Below are 12,558 nucleotides of genomic sequence, written 5' to 3'. Positions count from 1 at the left end.
GTCTCATTTATCCAGTAGATACATTTTCACCTTAGATTTCTTAGAACGACTAACAAAGTATTGACTCTTGCGCTTACATTCTACTTGCACTAGTCCATTTACATCTAAAAAGTAATAATTTCAGAGCATCATTATAGGCTATTCTAATTTTTTGGTAGGCTTGTTCTGTACAGTATACAGAGCTGAACAAAATTGAGAGGCCACTGCAAAATATCAGTTTCTCTGATTTTGTGGGTATAAGTAAAGGGGACTTTTGTGTTTGATTCCATGGTAAATGGAGTGCACTTTTATATTGGTTTAGTAGCTACAGAGGCTCACATTTACCCATTCACACACATTTATACATTGCCAGGCCCAAAGGGAGAAATTTGCGATAGCTGAGATTGGAACCACCAACCTTCTGGTCACAGGATGACTGACACTACCAACTGAACCACAACCACCCACAGTTAACTGTTCTATAAACTACTGACAACATTTACATTTACAAAGAGCATCTGTTTGCAGAAAAAGAAAATTGGTCAAAATACCAAAAAGGGTCCTGTTTTTTGTTTTTTTGTCTCTTAATTCCTGCCGCAGCGGTTTATATACAGTACATTTGCCCACAAATGTTGCATTTAGAGTGCAGTCTGCTATGAACAAAGGAAACTTTACAGTATTGTACACTGTACTAGACGACCGCTATTTAAAGCGGGGTATATGTATAGGTTACACAAAGTTAAATCTGATATCTCATTAACCACTTCAACATTGTGCCATGCACCATTGTGGCCTTTTACTCCCAGATTTAAATTTAACGACAATCAACTGCGTCACCCTGGATTTGCCGTTTTCTAGTGGGGGGCGGGGGGGCTCACGTCGTATTTACACGTTTGCTTTTGTCCCCTCGTTATATTTATAAGTTTCCCCTTCACAACTAAGTCACGTGTATGCAAAAGCGTGCCAACATGCTTATCTGTCGGGGGCTAAATTAGCAGGATAGCGTGGAGTGCTAGCCACTTGCGGAAACACGTCGCCCATCCCCCCACCACCCAGAGCACAGTGGCGGTGAATGGGTTCGACATAATAATACAGTGTTGACCTCCACCGATGCACTTAGTCAACCACTGTACCCTTATTTGCACGTATGAATGACTAACAATGCATTTAAATTCAGTCATCATTTACAGTAGAGTTGCATTCACATGCGGACGTAGGATAAATGACAACGGCACGTCATTCACTCTTTTTAATACACTATGAACAGAAATGATCGCATATTTAATGTCATTCAAATACAGTTAAACTGGCTATTTTTTTTTTTTTTTTGTTATCATTTACAACCACAGTACAGCGACGCCCCAGCCGGCAATGCTTTCTTATGGCGGTCGCTCCTTCAATTTGAATTCATCTTATCGTGATACAATTGAAAGTGTTAACTGATGTTTCGTATATGTTTCCATCACACCCCACCACTGAATACATTACAATTAGCGTCTTTTCAAGGGGGTTGGAATAAGTCCTATACTAGGACACTGCTAGGTAGCTCCAAGCTAACCTTTGCGCTAAAGATGCTAACAAACTGGCTAAACGCTAGTGTGCTAAGTGTCGCTATAATCTGGTACCTACTTGGCTTAAAAACCTTTTGAAATACGACGATATCTCCCGACAGTTGTCGTGTACAATTCGGAGCGTTTCATGTGTGTGTGATCGATTATCGTTTTTCTTTGTTGTTGTTGTTGCAAATGTGAATATCAATCGTTAGGTTCAAATATTAAAGCTAAAAGCAGGCGCTAAGAAGCCTGCAACGCTTTCAGACGTTCGGCATAGTGGCCTGACCGAGCAGGCGAAAATGAGCTGCCTGTAACTACTGTTATTTTCAAAGCGCCGCGCTCATTTCATATTCATTACTCTCCCTGCGTGTTTACGGTTATTTTATATACGATTCTTAACGCCGCACTAATCAGTAACACACGCGCGCGTTTCTAAACAAGCAAGTAGGGCTAGTAACGGCAGAGAAAATCGCCACATCGGTGACTAACCTATTTTCCGAAAAGCATCAAACACCCGGTGTATGTCCCCTCTTGTTTTGCGGATGTGCGACGGCTTCGCGGTAAAAGGGAGTCACATATCCTTGCCGAGCCGAGCGATGAGAGGAAAATGTAATATACCAAGGCCCTGGAAGTTTGTACCGCAGCCAAGTACCAGTCATAACAACAGAGTGCGCGCCCATCCCCCACTCCACAGCTCATTTGTGCGTGTGTGGTCACCACTAGCCAGGATTAATGACACCCCACCTCCACCCCCCACCCCCATCCTCACCCCCTTTCCTCACCCCACATCCTCACCCCTATCCTTTCCTCAGCCATTCAGACTGTGAAAGTCAACAACAAGCTTACATCATCATTGCAATCTCTGTTCTACACAGATTTTTTTTCTCTTTAGCTTGGTACATATTCCATAATCACATTAATTTATCCAGTGTCCTCAAATGAAGTTGATAGCATGACAATATTTATGCTTCTCACTAATAATCTTATGTACCACTAATTACTATTCCTTTATATAACAATTCTCCACAGTCCATCATCCATCCATTTTCATTGGCTTATCCAGGTTCGGGTCGCAGAGTAAATAGCCTAAGCAGGGAGGCCCAGACTTGCCTCGACCCAGCTACTTTGTCCAGCTCTTACAGGCCAGCCAAGGGCCATAGTCTCTCCAGCATGTCCTGGGTCTTCCCCTGGATAGGACGTACCTTGAACACCTCACCTGGGAGGCGTCCAGGAGGCATCCTAACCAGATGCCCGAGTTACCGCATCTGTGGCTCTAGTCTGAGCCCCTCCCAGATGGCCTAGCTTCTGACTCTTAAGGGAGAGCCCGGACACCCTACGTAGGAAATTCCTTTCAGCTGCTTGTATCTGTGATCTTGTTCTTTCAGTCATGACCACAGCTCATGACAGTAGGTGATGGTGAAAACGTAGACTGACTGGTAAATCAGGCGCGTCGCCACTTCCCGGTAGGACGTGCCTGGAACGCTTCACCAAGGGGGTGTCCAGGAGGCATCCTAACCGGATGGCCAGGCCAAATCTGACTCCTCTCAATGCAGAGGTGCAGCTCTACTCTGAGCTCCTCCACGATGACCAAGCTATCTCTAAGGCAAAGCCCAAAACATCTTGCGGAAGAAACTCACTTTGGCCGCTTTCATCTGTGATCTTGTTCTTTCCGTCAAGACCTACAGTTCATGACCATAGGTAAGGGTGGGAACGTGGATCGAGCCATAAATCGTGAACTTCGCCTTTCACCACTGACCGATGCAGAGTTTGCATCACTGCAGACATTGCACCAATCTGCATGTCAATCTCCTGATCCATTCTTCCCTTAAACATGAACAAGACCCCAAGATACTTGAGCTCCTCCCTTTAGGACAGGATCTCATTCCTGACCCGGAAACAGCACTACACCCACCGCTTCACACTCAGCTGTGAACCACACCAGCGAGAGTTGAAGATCGTGGCTTGATGGATCCAACAGAACCACACCATCTGGAAAAAGCAGCGACGGAATCCAAAGGCCACCAAACCAGACCCCTTCAAAGCCTCAGCTGTGCTTCGAAATTCTGTGCTTAAAGGTTATGAACAGAATCGGTGACAAAGGGCAACATTGGCCCTCACTGGAAACAAATCAGAATTACTGCCGGTAATGAGCACCAAACTCTGACACTGGTTATCCAGGGACTGAATGACCCTCTACAGGACTCCCAGAGGGACATGGTTGAACACTTTCTCCAAGTCCACAAAGCACATGTAGCGCACAGAGCGAACTCCCATCCCATCCTCATCGATTCTGCTGAGGGTGTAGAGCATGTCCATTGTTCCACGACCACGACAAAAACCACACTGCTCTTCCTGAATTGGAGAGTTGACTTCCTGACGGGCCCTCCTCTTCAGAACCCCCAAATTGACCTTACCAGCGAGGCTAAGGAGTGTGATCCCCCTGTAGGTGGAACACACCCTCCGAGCCCCCTTTTTAAAAAGATGGACATTGGTCTGCCAATCCATGCCACCTATGGATGTGGTTAAAGTCCTGTCAGTGGTGGGAGTTGAAACATCTTCTGACAGGACTCAGCTAGACCTTACCAATAGACTATCAAAATATGTTTGGGCTGGCTGGATCGGACCGGCATCTTCCTCCACCATCCGACGCAAGACACAACCAGGTGATGATCAGTTGAAGACCCCCCGTCACCTGAGTATCCAAGACATGCAGCCGATCATCAGATGGTGGCCTAAGGTGTTCTTGTGCCAAGTGCACTTATGTCGGACGTATGTCCCTTATGTCCGAACATGGTGTTTGTTTTGGTCCAATATCAAAGCATTACTCAGTTTCTGGTTGGGTGGGGTGGAATGGGGGATTGGGGGTATTCATCCCAAGAGACCCCTTCCAGGTCTCACTGTCATTGACCACATAAGCATTGAAGTCCCCAAGCATGATGAGGGAGTCCCCAGTGGGAGCACCCTACAACGCCCCCTCCAAGGACTCTAAAAACGGTGGGTGCACTATGATGCTGTTTGCATAGGCACAAACAAAGGTCAAGATGGCCCTTCCGAAGATAAAAGGAGGGTACCCTCTTATCCATATACAGGCACCAAGCCGTTGGGGAATAAGGAAGTCCGCACCTGCGCTGCACCTTTTACCGTGGTGTATTTTAGAGAGGAAGAGACTCCAACCCCTCTCAGCAGGACTGGTTCCAGAGCTCAAGCTGTGCGTCAAGGTGAGCCCAACTATATCTCCTGCCCTGCCAGACAGGTGAGATTCCACATCTCTAGGGGCAGTTTCTGTAGCCGAGGATCAGACCTTCGGCGGGGACACAACTAGGTTCTCACTCTTACAAAAAATTGGGGTACTGAAATTCAGAAATCAGTGTCATTATTTTAACCTGTACTAGACTGAAAGCATTTTAGGAGTGATTCATCTCAGCACTCCCGGTGGACATTGCCACCCTGCCTATGTCCTCTTCTCTGTGAGATGATGACATAGTATGAAATATAACATTTGCAGGGCTTTCAGATTCACTGCTGCACCTGCAGCAAAACTTTTCAGAGCCTTTGTTTGCATGTAGCAAGGTTCATAGTATCTTCTTCCAAGCAATAGTGTTTAAGTTTCTTTCAATATGACAGAAAAGAAAGGTTAATCTACCTCAAATGTTTTGTCAAACCACTGTTGCCTTCACGACTGATTATTTTGTCTTTTGCTAATGTAATGTATCAAATAGTGATATGTTAGTCGTAGTAAGAATGGCAAAGGTTAACAATTACTGTATTCATAGCCTATATAGAGTACAGTATGACATACGGTATGTTATCAAGTGATGGATTTGGCTGAAACAGAAATACTGCAGTTACAGCCTCTGAGCTGTCTGATCCTTCCTCCCACTCAATTATTGCAGCGCTCATCTGTTTTTTTTTTTCTGCAATTCCCAGTCTCCCACATCCTATGCCACATGCTCAGAAATAAATATCACAGTACATCATAATTTTCTTGCACAGATGTAAAATATGTTAAACGCTCTTTATAGTGTTGTTTTCTGCAATAATGGATTTTGATACATAATGCCTAAATACTGCATTCCAGGTTTATTGCTGCTTGGTTCAAGTATGAGTGGTTTCCCATATGGTGCCGCTTTGCTTCTCTGTTATTGAGCCAGAAAGAATGAAAATACACGCTGTGCATTCCCACTGTGTGCGGGTGTTCCCCACCAATGATCCGAGGCGAATTCCTTCCAAACCAGGTTTTACGCAATCTATGATTTACTTTATGCGCAATCGAATTCCCTAAATACTGTCCATCCATTCTTACATGCACATGCTGAATGCATAGAAAACAGTGAAAAATTACATTCTTGTATTATTCTAGATAAATTGTCTCAAAATTAGATGTGTGTGTGCTCATTTTATCCATAAAAGTGACTAACAGGAGTACAGCTGTGTCTGTGTGGGGGTGGGGAGTAAATCTGGAGGACAATAACACAAGGTTGCTATATAAGCATAGCAGCAATGCTGATAAATATGAGGTGGACCTGTTGGCATTGTGTTACTTGGATACAGCAGTAGGGTGCGTGTGCTCCATCTAGCATCTTAGAAACAGCAGCTTTGCCTTGATAAAATTTTTGTGGCTAAACACAAATTGAGTGCGCAGATTGTTGTGTGTATAAAAAAAAAAAAAAAAAAAAAAAAAACTAAATGAGAGAATAGTATGAATACTATAGGGAGTCACAATTATCCCCTCTTAAAGACTCCAGAGCTTGATAAACAACACGGTGGTGTCATTGCATGCACTTCCAAATATGAATCCTTGTGTTAACGAAAAGTGTGTTAACAGTTTCCGCATATTTTTTTGCATTACACAATGCACTGCGATAGTGTAACTAAAGACAAACAGAAAATGGAGCAGTAGAAGGAACTGCATGTCGGCTTTAGTGCCTGCTCAGCAAGAGCTATTTTTAGATCTCGGGAAACAAAGATACAGAATTGCCTTTCTTCCCCTCTTTAATCTAATTTCACCTCCAAATGTAGCATTCAAGGGTAGCCTACAATCATTGTTGCTATATTTAGATTCAAAATTAAATACACATGAATGCCTTATCTTCCTTTGAATAATTTTTCACCTCACCTTTTAAGATTTGTTTATGTTTGCCAAGTGTCTTTTGCGCTGTGGGTTTGCTATTTTTCCAAGGCTGAATCCAGGCCCAGGTATAATTAAAAAGGAGCTAGTGAAGATTTTCTAGGAATACCGGTATACAGCACTGTAATGTTCTCTTTACTCATCTGTTGGATAAGGCAGTGCAAGTAGAACAATGATCAGTATACACACTCCTTGCTGAACGTGATCTGCTGTATCGGCTGCTGCTATCAGGGACAAAGAGGAGATTAGAGATTAGATCGTAGCCAAGATTGTTGATCTCCTTGTGTGCCAGAAAGTTAGAAAACACCTTATTGACTGTAATCTAGCCATCCAGCCATTATCTATTTGACATTTGTCCTCATCATGGTTGTGAGTAACTGAAGCCAACCTACCCTGGACTGGGTAGCCTGTCAATCACAGGTCACATACAGACAGGTAACCATTGAGTGGAATTCGAATATTTGCGAGAAGAAACATGCTGTAAACAGGTTATGCACACACTCTTATGTATATGTATGTATGTGTGTGTATATATATATATATATATCCATCCATTTTCTGAGCCGCTTCCCCTCACTAGGGTCGCGGGCGTGCTGGAGCCTATACCAGCTGTCATCGAGCAGGAGGCGGGGTACACCCTGAACTGGTTGCCAGCCAATCGCAGGGCACATACAAACAAACAACCATTCACACTCACACCTACGGGCAATTTTAGAGTCTCCAATTAATGTATGTTTTTTTTGGGATGTGGGAGGAAACCGGAGTACCCGGAGAAAACCCACGCAGGCACGGGGAGAACATGCAAACTCCACACAGGCGGGCCCGGGGATTGAACCTGGGTCCCCAGAACTGTGAGGCTGACGCTCTAACCAGTTGGCCAACGTGTATATATATATGCATGGTTAAATTTGTAAAACGTTCGTTTCAAAATGATTTCAGAGAGGGTCGGCACAGTTGACAAGTGGCTAGTACACAGCCTCACAGTTCTGAGGTTGGGCGTTTGAGTCCGGGCTCACTCTTCACTGTGTAAGGTCTCCATGTTCTCCCTGTGCTTGCGTTAATTTTCTCCAGATACACTGGTTGTACAATGGCTGGCAACCATTCAAGGGTGTGCCCAGCCTCTCATCTGAAGTCAGCCGGGATAGCCTCCACCACATCCGTGGCCCTAGTGAGGATAAGCAGTATAGAAGACGGATGGATGCGTGGTTTCAAAGCTATTAGTACAAATTGGATGGCCTTAAATATTAAAGTCATAACAAGTTGGTATCTTCTAATATTTGTTGCAATAATTTAACATTTTTCTCCCATAAAATTTGTAAAACTGTGTTTATTCATTATTTTTCTATTGATTCATTATTTTATCTAATTAATACATATGTTGTTTTAAAACGATAAATATTGCAGCCACTACCCTTGAGAGGAGTTTTCTCCTGGAAGTCGCTACGTTCAGACATCATTCAACTGGACGCAGACCTGCATGATTTCAACCTAGAGACTTCACTGGGTTTTCAATTGGGCCACCACGGTGGTGTCTGACAGCAAAACCAAAATCCTGAAACTGGCCCCTCAGCCCTTGGGTTCTTCCCCATTCAATTCTGACCCCTCTCCCCCCTGCCAGCTTGGTTCAGCCACCGCTCGTTCCTCTTCAGCCACAGCCATCCAGATTCTGGCTCTGCCTGCTTTGCGTCATTCATGGTATTCACCGGGTTGTTGTGAGTTGACCCTCTGATCCAAAGCAAGCCAGGTGCTTCCTGTGTGACTGCAATGGAGATCCACTGGTAGATTATAGGCTATTCACCCCCTCTGCTGGCGCTTTAAGATGAGGGACTGATATTTCCCCAGCTGGCTCTTCAATCCTTTCCTCCCAGGCTACAGTCAGCTCTATTAGAGCCACCTGTCTTTTTACTGTAAATGATAAATTAAAATATTAGTAAAATAAAAAATGTTAGATAAACATTTGAAAAACATATTCACCAGTCCAGAGTGTACTCAGCCTCTTGCCCAAAGTCAGCTGAAATTGGCTCCACCGCAACCGCAAAACCCTAGTGAAGATAAAACAGTATAGAAGACGACTGGATGGAAATAATTAGTCAATTCATTCTAATTAAATTAATTATTAGAAATAATGATTTTATTTTCTGAATAAAATAAACCATTTTATATCCACTTAATTTTTTTACCTCATCTACAAATGACCTGCACCAACTCTTTGTTTTAAAAAATGTATGTGGCCCTGGAGCACAAAGGTTTCCCCACTAATGGAATAGAGTATGTTGTCTTGTGTACTATGTATTACAGTATTACAAACCCCAATTCCAATGAAGTTGGGACATTGTGTAAAACGTAAATAAAAACAGTACAATGATTTGCAAATCCCTTTCAACGTGTATGCAACTGAATACACTACAAAGACAAGATATTTAATGTTCAAACTGTGACTGTTTTTTTTTTTTTTACAAACATTCTCTCATTTTGAATTTGATGCCTGCAACACGTGCTAAAAAAGAGCTGGGACAGGGGCAACAAAAGACTGAAAGTTTCATTCCAAAGGTAAACAGGTTAATTGGAAACAGTTGAGTGTCATAGTTGGGTATAAAAGGAGCATCCCCAAAAGGCTCAGTTGTTTACAAGCAAGGATGGGGTGAGGTTCACAACTTTGTGAACTACTGCGTGAGCAAATAGTCCAACAGTTTAAGAACAATGTTTCTCAACGGACAATTGCAAGGAATTTAGTGATTTCATTATCTATGATCCATAATATCATCAAAAGATACAGAGAATCTGGAGACGTTTCTGCACATAAGCAGCAAGGTAATCAACATTAAATGCCTGTGACCTTCAAGCCCTCAGGCGGCACTGCATAAAAATTAGCATAATGTGTAAAGGATATTGCCACGTGGGCAATTAACACAGTTTGTCGCTACATCTACAAATGCAAGTTAAAACTCTCACATGCAAAGCAAAAGCCCTATATCAACACCCAGTCAATCTCTGGACCCAAGTTCATCTGAGATGGACTGATACAAAGTGGAAATGGGTGCTGTGGTCTGATGAGTCCACCTTTCAAATTATTTTTGGAAATCATCGACAAGGAAACGGGCCAGTTATCAGTGTAAAGTTCAAAAGCCAGCATCTGTGATGATATCGGGGGGTGTTAGTAGTGCCCTTGGCATGGGTAATTTGCACATCTGTGAAGGCACCATTAATGCTGAAAGGTACATAAAGGTTTTGGAGCGACGACATATGCTGCCATCCAAGCGATGTCATTTTTAAGGATGTCCCTGATTATTTCACCAAGACAATGCCAAGTCACATTCTGCACGTGATACAACAGTGTGGGTTCTTAGTAAAAAGTAAGAGACTCGCCTGCCAGCAGTCCAGAAATGTCTTGCATTGAAAATGTGTGGTGCATTATGAAGCGCAAAATATGACAAAGACGTGGACTGTTGAGCATCAGAATTGAAGCGTAATGGGTAAGAATTCCACCTACAAAGCTTCAACAACTAGTGTACTCAGTGCCCAAACTGTCTTTTCCAGTTTGATACCATTGGTACATACAGTAGCTGCCTGTCAATGGCAGTGAATGAGTTCAAAGGAAAGGTGAGGTAACACAGTGGTAAATCTGCACCTATCCCTGCTATTTGGGAACGTCATCAAATTCAAAATGAGCGAATATTTGCAAAAAAACTAACAAACAAACAAACAAACAAACAAACAAAAACAATAAAGTTTATCAGTCTTTCAATTAATTATCTTGGTTTTGTAGTGTATTCACTTGCATGTAGGTTGAAAAGGATTTGCAAATAATTGTATTCTGTTTTCATTTACGTTTTATACTCTGTCCCAACTTCATTGGTATTGGGGCTTTTACATTGCTGAAAAGATATACCTAATCAGATATTAGCACAGTACTGTATTATGAATGTGCGATCTGTTAATCAACTACTGATCTTTAACATAGGGAATTCCACACCCAATTCAGTTGTTGTCTTGTTCCTGTTATTGAGGTTGCAGAGACACCTTCTGGCAAAAAATAGTAACATCTTGAAGGCATTGCTTTCAAGGTGCCCGAGTATACAGTACAGTGCACATAGCAAGTCAGAGATGTTTGAAATAACAGATCCTGGATTCCTCCTTTGAGGTACACAAGTGCCTGAAACAAACATAGCAACAGGCCCTGACTGGTGCCAGTCACAACTCGCCATTCATTCATTGTGCTGACTGGGACCAATTCATTTGTAGCGTGACAACAAAGTACTGGGAACTCATGTTACTTACACAGGTATGGTAGGTATCCTATTAGCTTTGGATAAGAATTTAACAGAGAGATGTCCAGCTGTCGGCCCCGGGAAACTACAACAATTTGGAAAGCCACTGGTGACAGTTGCAGCCAAAGTCTGGATTAACATAACAGCCCATAAGGAAGAGGTAGGATTTTAATGACTGCACATATTCAATAACCATCAATAGCCCATGATGTAAAATGAGATAAAATGCAGCTAAAAGTTAAAAAAATTAAAGTTGACAGATGAGCACTACATGGCCAATAAAAGGCTGTAACTGGCCAACAAATAGCACATAACATCCCGTACAAAGGATATGATAGTTAATCTTGTATTGAATGACAATGTTATTATAAAGCTGCATTCACTTTGACATGGTAAATACTGACTCATAATGACTAGTCGTAATAGTCATTTTTCTTCTCTTTTTCTTCTTTTTTTCATTCTGCTCTTTTATTTATTAATTATGCCAAATGTGGTAAGCAACTGCAGCATTTATGAATGTGCATTTTATTCAGGCTATGCTCTGTTTATACTTCAGGTAGGTGTTCTCCACCTCCTTAAGTCTGTGGGGTGTTGTTCAGTTGTGGCTATTTCAAGTCATCAAACACAACAACACCTGACAGTGACGCAATAATCACTGGAAGGACAAGGCAAAAATACATGCTGACACATTCTGCATCAAAGAGCGCGTTGATAGCGGATTGTGCTTTGAATACCACAGCAAAAAAAGTGGGCGTAAACGCCTCCAAAATCAAATTGTTTTACAAATTAAAAAGTCAGAGACACTGTCTGTTTAAAGCAGTCAAACTGGAGAATCATTTGAATTAGTCATTTGAATTTGTTCACCTTTGTTTGACTTTGCCAATTATAAGAACACTGCAACCAAGCACCGAAAAATAATAGAAATCGAAATTAACACCTGCTTTACAGTTATGTGGTCTGTCACATGCAATCGAGATTTACCACTCATTCCCTCACGCTTTCAAGATAGGAGATCGGCAACTGGAAGAAACGTGAACCAACCCACATCAATCCTATCCATACAGGATATACGTATACAGTACAGTAAGGTCAGTTGAGCATGTATACATCACGCTTAAGATATGTGGTTACATAACAGTTGGTCTTAAGTCTGAGCAATATGTTCCTGCTGGTTGAAGTCCCACATTGCAAGAATATGAAGCGCCTATGACATATCATAGACTCCTCTCACTGTATATGTACTTCATATGGTGATATTAATGCTCTGTGCCTTGAGATACGAGTTTAATTCATTCCATGACCACGCTCATTACTCAAGCCAGTTGTTTCTCAAACCATCTTTCCCAATTGAAATGAATGGAAAGGCCATTCATTTGTTCCAGCATCCAACCCCCCGCCCCAAAAAATGTTTAATGCGATTTTAATATGGAAAATAGCACTCTATAATATTGTACTTTAAAAAAACATATACAGTAGTAATAACATAACTAAATAGAAAGTAAAGAATTTTAGCACATAGTGCATCATCATTCATTCATTGCAGCTCCTTGCAGTATAACACTGTCATGCAGACACAATTTAACAGACTTTCACAACTACTGTAAGTGATTCAGTAAACTGCGGTAGTCGT

At 42.2% G+C, this 12,558-nt stretch overlaps 1 protein-coding gene across 5 annotated transcripts in view; it reads right to left on the bottom strand.

The window, feature by feature from the left end:
- tbl1xr1b (TBL1X/Y related 1b) overlaps positions 1–2,226 on the bottom strand; it is a 34,600-nt gene extending 32,374 nt beyond the window's left edge. For 2 of the 5 annotated variants that reach the window (XM_061797100.1, XM_061797102.1), the window contains exon 1: positions 2,022–2,226. The gene's annotated coding sequence lies outside the window, so the exon portion shown is untranslated. Of the gene's footprint in view, positions 1–1,608; positions 1,827–2,021 lie in introns of those variants that run through there. The other 3 variants (XM_061797099.1, XM_061797101.1, XM_061797103.1) reach the window with 2 other exon arrangements.
- Between the last annotated feature and the right edge of the window lie 10,332 nt (positions 2,227–12,558).

Source organism: Phyllopteryx taeniolatus, chromosome 14, assembly GCF_024500385.1.
Source record: "Phyllopteryx taeniolatus isolate TA_2022b chromosome 14, UOR_Ptae_1.2, whole genome shotgun sequence".
In the NCBI taxonomy this organism is placed as follows: Eukaryota; Metazoa; Chordata; class Actinopteri; order Syngnathiformes; family Syngnathidae; genus Phyllopteryx; species Phyllopteryx taeniolatus.
This window is presented reverse-complemented; position numbering and strand designations above follow the sequence as displayed.